Below are 7,000 nucleotides of genomic sequence, written 5' to 3' on the forward strand. Positions count from 1 at the left end.
GGCCAAGCTCGCTGCGGCCTCACCAGCTTCCACCAAGGATTTACATGGAAAATAGTGAAAGTTCTGCAATTTTTAAGACAATATGATCAAAATTGATTCAATTAGATGAAAATGTAACCTTTTATTACAAATTACTGAGTGAATCACAATTTATGTTATCATTACTATATCATTATATCTCAGCGTAATGAGTGGACCAAAAAACACAACCCAAAACACATTAACAGGCTCAAAGGAGCGCTAGCAGGTAGCGTAGCTTCAGATTTTAGCCTGAAAACGCAGCAAAAAACAATGGAAAATAACCAATACTCAAATTAATTCATGCAAAACCAACTTTCCTTGTTTTCTGTACTACACGTCAACCTTTAATGTGTCCCATTCTGGTGACTGGATGATGTCCAATGGTGATGAGTTATTTCAGGGACCGTTGCGGCTCGAGCGATGAAAGGTGGGGGATGGCTCTCGTTTCTGGGATCGAGGCCCTCTGGATAAGCGCTGTCGGGTGTCTGGTGGGGCTATCCTCAGATCATGCTTATAAAGGCTACTCTCAGTCACATCTGGGGCAAACGGTTGGGAACTGCATGCTGGCTTAAAGATGTGCTGTATTTGGCTGTGGGAAGCGCATCACTCAGTCCTGGGTCAGCTTTTTCCTGCAAAAGCTGAGAGGAAGATCACAAGCATCCTACTTCTGTAGTGGCAGCTTACTTTGATGTCTGATTTCACAGAAAACAGACTGCACAACCATCACTCAGCTGCCCGTATCGTTACTCAAACACCTTTGTTTCATTACATCACCAATGTCCTTCAACAGCTCCACTGGCTTCCAGTTCAGTTCTGTGTCCTATTCAAAATCCTTCTGTTAAAGGGGCCATGACAACAAATTTCATTTTTGAGGGTTTATTATAGGGCTGGACAATAATTACATAACAGTATATGTCGATCAATAGATGTATATCGATAATAGAAAAAAGGGTCAATAAAATGTTAAATAGCATAACAATTCTTCTTCCTTTTGCATTCTAGCCAAAGTAGGTTAATACTATGTCATTACATCCGTCATCATACTGGGAAAAAAAAACACAGATACCGGCTAGCATGTCTCCTTGTTGTTATTAGAAAGCTGTTGAGCAATGAGAGCAGACAATATCAAGACCACAGCATAGCAAGACGAATTAAGGTAAGAAGAAAGCAGCACAGCTACTAATAACTGTCTTTTATGGAGCACTAACTGCTACTACTGTGTGTGAATGGGTAGTTAGAGCCAAGAGAGTGATGTGAAAGATGGATAGAAAGATGAAAAGATCGGAATTGGGCTGTTCACACTGCCGTGAAAAAGACAGATATTGCTCGCATATGGGCAAAAAGTGCGGATTTGGGTCACATTTCCCTGCAGAGTGAATTTAGCCGAGACAGGCGCCTTCAAATAAAAATGATTGTTGTTGTCGTTATTATCATCATTATTATTACTTAGCTTTGGTACCACTTTTAAGAAATGTTTGTCTGTTTTGTCTAGTAAATGGAGAGTGCAGAGGCTCTCCAGTATGCACCTCCTGGGGTCAACGGGAAAGAAGCCAATTTTGGTTGGGACTAAGGCTCTGTAGGTCTCAGAAGGCATCCTACTGTGAGGGCAGCCCTAGGAAGTCTCATATTTCGCACGGCTGTAAAATTACAGTCTAATATTTATGTTCCTCATGGCTGAGGTACAAAACATAGCAACACATTACAGTGTTGCATGAAAATTCACAAATCTGGAACAAGGCAGCAATTAAGATGCGTATTCTCTGGGCAGGAACTAACACAGGCACAATAAAAGGCAAAGGCACAAGCTTCACATTTTAATAAATCTCATGGAGCAAGGGGCTTTGCACAATGCTTCATACCTGACACTTTGTTGCTAAAATTACCAAAATCATTTTCTTTTATTTTGAGTCAGCGCAATTTTGCACATGGTTAACATCCAAATAAAATTTTAAAACAAAAGTAACAACTGAACGATCATTCCTCTGGCACAAGCTGCAGTTGTTTTTATCAGTAAAAGGAAATATCCCTCTGCCTCATCTTAATTAGCACAGATAAGTAACAAACTAAACCAAGTACCATGTAAATGTTCAGTAATAGCTTTTACTAAATTGAACACTATATTTTCATGTTACATGGGCTAACATTCATGTTATGGTTGAATGCTTGGAGCATACATATAAACAAGATACATACAGTAAATTATTGATTATTTTAAATAGTTCCCTTCACTCTGGGTGAGACCGGGAACTTTAATTATTTGTACATAGCATTTTTTGGGATAGAATGGTTTAGCAATCCCACCTTTTCTGGATTGGTAAAGTTGGTAAAAATTTCAGTTTTAAAGTATTTCTGATAACTGTATTATTACACTGTTTTTCTTGAACTCTATATCTCCAGTTTTTAATTCAGGTAGTTTAGCAGTCACTTTTGAGTAGCCCAAAATGTTTTGGATCAGCTGAATTAAGAAAGGTGGATTTGCTTTATATGCAGCTTTAAATTTTCCATTTGAACATTTTAAGTGAAACTTCTCAACAAAATCCTAAACTCTAATAAATCTCCATTCTTGTCCAGTAGATCACCCAGTCAACTTTGAAAATAATTTTTATATTTATTGTAATAACCCTGTTGTTCTAAAAGGTGGAGTTGTGTGGAGTAAAGTTGTGAGAGAAAGCTATTTTCTAAAGGAGTACCATCTGCTTATGGGAGTCTGATAATTTTAAGGGAAGTTTTGAAATGAAAAGATAAAAACTGCTTTATCCAGTTGATTCTCAACATGCCAATTAAAATTCTGGTCCTTTTAAACCTGCAAGTTGGTAATCCTTAATTACCTTTGCTTTACTGACATAGTGTGTCCTGTTTTTCCAGATAAAATTAAAAATAGTAGAAATAACCTTTTTTATGAGAGTCTGGTTAACATATAATGATTGACAAGGGCAAATTTATTTTGAAAGACCTTCAGCTTTAACCAACATAATTCGGCAAAATATAAAAAGTTCTCTGGTTAACCAGTGATTAAGTGATTTTTCCATGTGGTTTATTTTAACTTCAGTGTTAGATTGGTTTGTTGTGGTTCCATCAGCATGTACTGTGATACCCAGATAAGCGACTGGAGATTTAACAGAATGTTTTCAACGGTGATATCCTGACAGGTATAAAGAGGTGGGGGTTCACATTTTTTGACATTTAATGACAAACCAGAAGCAAGTGAGAATGTTGAAATTACTTGAGAGGCTTTTTTGATAATGTTTTTATCTTGGATAAAGGTGACTGTATCATCAGCATACTGGCTAATTTTGTATTCATAATAAAATATATTAATACCTTTAAGTTCTGGATGGTTAATGATTGAGTGAGCTAAAATTTGAGTACATGGAATAAACAATTTGGGCAATACTGGGCGTCCTTGTCTAATTCCTCAGTTAATGTTAATTCTTTCTTATAACCCTGTGGATAGCCTATCTGCGTTCACACACTCCTACCTATAGAAAAAATAAAACTAGACACTTCATTACGTGCTGGGAGCGCATCCTGCGTTGCTGCTGGCTGGATCTTTTCAACTCTAGGCTGACATAGAATTTGACGGGAGTAAAGGCAGATGGAGCAATGTTGCCTATATATTTTATGCAGTTTACAGTTGCAATAACAGGCAATAACTGCTGAAAAGTAGATCACATGGTACAGTTCACACCATTTTGGGCTGAGATTCTGAAGATGAGTTTTTACACATTGATAATATTGCAGAAACCTAACCCATGACCCATACATTAATGCTTTTGATAGTAATAGTATAGTAGTAATATCATCTTTATTGTCATTGAAACATACATTGAAACATACATTACAAACAAAATTTGTTCTCTGCTTTTAACCCATCCCTTTGGGGAGCAGTGGGCTGCCATATGCGGTGCCGGGGAGCAATCTGAGGTTAAGGGTCTTGCTCAGGGACCCAGAGTTCAGGCGCTGGGGATCGAACCGGGTACTTGCATCCTTCTCTGAGTGCAAGTGCACTGCTCTAACCACTAGGCCAACACTCTCCAATTTGTTAGGGAATGCTTGCTTTTAATTTGTTGTGTCTGTATTTGACAAACTAAGGCAGAATAATGTTGCCAAATGAAGTACCCTGATGTTACAGTGTCAGCACATGCAAGAAGCTGTGCTAAAGGTTCTTTTTCAAGGTTCCTTAAGCTCCTGCCTCAATTGCAAGCAAAGTGTAAGACACCAATCACATGGAAATTTTAAACACTTTTCAGGATTAAAAAAACTGTGTGTATGCACGTGGATATAAACAGCACACCAACAAATAAAAATAAATTATTGTTGTTGGTGTGTACAGAAAGCTCCGGATTATATGTATGCGTGAGAGAGAGAGTAAAAAAATCACAATAAATAATTGTTGCTGCTTGTTTTGGGTTTGTTTTTATAGCACTGGTTGCTTGCTGGTTGTGGTAACAAGGAGCTAACCGTGGCGGCTAACTTGTCTCGTATTTGCTAATGGCTTTTGAGAGTGCAGTGAGTCGGGATACATTACTGTATCGGGTTGACTGCGTAACTTAGAGAATGCTTCAGTCTGCAGGAGCACTTTGAGATGCTTTCAAAATAAAAGCATGCATCGGAGACGGCCTATTTTTCACATTAACTCAGACAAAACATTATTTTAAATAACCTCAAAGCTGAATTAACCACCTTGAAGCCTGGTAAATATGTATTAAACACCATTTAAAGCCATCATCCAAAGAGGAGTTCTGCCTCAGTGGAGTTTCTAATACATATTTGATGTGGAAAATTATGATTAAAGTTCATAAAGATATATATTTATAATACTAAAAATAAATACAGACTTGGTCCAAGTCAACAATACAGAGGAGTGATAGCCTATTAGTTAAAGTAGAACACTTGCTTTCTAGGAATGCTGAAAGTTCCCTGGTTCAAATCCAACAGACTATCTCTATGGATCAGCAGCCCACTGCTTTAAATACAGAGAAAACTTTTTGGATTGATAAAAATCATTGCAAGGGAAGCAGGAAAGAGGTGCATTACAGAGCCATGGGGAAACATTACAGAGGCAAGCAAATTGCATTGGAATAGTAGCAGCAGGTCAGATACAGTATAAGACAAGTTAGACTACAAACTTCAACATTAACATTTAAGGGCAGCTCTAAACAAATACGGTTTAACCTTGATTTAAAGGTTCCAGCACTTGTAATGTCCTTTGGAAGTTTGTTCCAAATAAGTGTACCATAAAAACTAAACGCTGCTTCACTGTGTCTTCAGTCAGAGGCTTCTCCAGATCCACTGTACAACCCACCCCTACAAAAGATCTGAAATGAAAGTTACCAGAGAAAGTTGTCAGATATATTTGCCAGCTATGTATGCACATAAGAGGAATTTGACTTGTGCAATGCTCACAATGTGCTTACACAATAATATAGTTTAGGGGTAGGGTTAGAGTTAGTGTATTCTTTCACCTCAATGAATACACTATCAAAAGCACAAGATTTTCTTCAATTTTCTGTCACCATATTAATTTTTTATCATAAACCTGCCATTTAATATAAAGAGATTCACACAGGAAAAAAAACATTGCTTAAAGGGTTCAGATGTTTGCAAACAGCATTGAATTAAAAAGAGAGTAAATAATAGGTTGTGTAAATCTTTTCCTATTATGCTATAGTGTGTGGTATATTTCTCTAGAGGGCTGCAGGTTGTTTTCCTGTTCAGCTATGAGGTGATTTTTGCTGTTAATTGACTGAAAATGGCCTCCAGACTCTTGGTGGTTGTGCATTAAGCCACAAAGATAAGCTCATCATAATTTACCCACTGAAATGGGGAAATTTCTGTGTTTATTCACTCATTTGTAATCTCATAGTGGGTTGATGCCTCCTCAGCTCATTTTGTTGAAAACAAAATTAACGGTCAGCGCAATAACACAGCCATCAGAAGACCAGGCAGTACGGTAATTTTGTTAAGCTTATCAGATTGATGAACAGCTCATAACACAAATGTGAGCCTCATGCTCCTCCAAGAATGGCGGCTGTCTTGGTCTGCTTCCAAATTATCAAGGAAGAAGAAAGGTGTTTCCAAGTCTTATTAAATGACATCTTATCACCCTTTACCCCACACCTCTTAACAGTGGACATGTCTCTAAGGTAAGAGGGTATTAAAAGAGGCAGAGACAGATATGAAAATCTCACTAATGATTCTGTAAACCTTTCTTACAGTACTATCAGCTGCTCAACCATGTGGAAGAGGCTCATTGTACCATAGTGTGAACTCAAGAGGTTGTGAAATGGTCATGGCAGTACTCTGGAGACAACAAGAGCATTATAAACTGTGCCAGTTCAAAAACAAAATTGAAAATGTGTGAAGATAATACTTAATGCTTTAAGCGTTCTATTTACCTTCACTCATTTGTTTCTGATGTTGTACTTTTACTGAAAGATATTTGTTATTGAGATATAATTTATATACATACTGCAATCTCAGTCAAACTGCAGTAGGATATCTATATAGCTTGTCTTGTATCGCTTATTAGACTTGTTTAAAATGGTTAAACTCATCAAACAATGGTTGTCACTAAATTATGTAGACTGTGCTCTTGGCCTGTTATCTCCTTTGTAAGGATAAATGTAAAACAATATTAATAAAAATTGGTATCTATCTATCTTGATAGTTCCCCATGCCTCCTTGCAAGTCCAGCTGTCTTGGTCTGCTCTCCCAAATGATCAAGGAAGAAAAAAGGTGTTTCCATGTCTTAATTAAATGACATCTTATCCCCCTCTACCCCACACCTCTTCAACAGTGGAAATGTCTCTATGGTCCATCCATCTCATTCTTTCGGTCACGACCCAAAGCTCACGGCCATTGATGAGGGTAGGAACGTAGATCGACCGGTAAATCGAGACGCTCGCCTTTTGGGCTCAAGCTTTCTTCTGAACTACAACGGATCGGTACAGCGACTGCTTCACAGCAGACGCCGCAC

This window comes from Fundulus heteroclitus, chromosome 8, assembly GCF_011125445.2.
Source record: "Fundulus heteroclitus isolate FHET01 chromosome 8, MU-UCD_Fhet_4.1, whole genome shotgun sequence".
Classification (NCBI taxonomy): Eukaryota; Metazoa; Chordata; class Actinopteri; order Cyprinodontiformes; family Fundulidae; genus Fundulus; species Fundulus heteroclitus.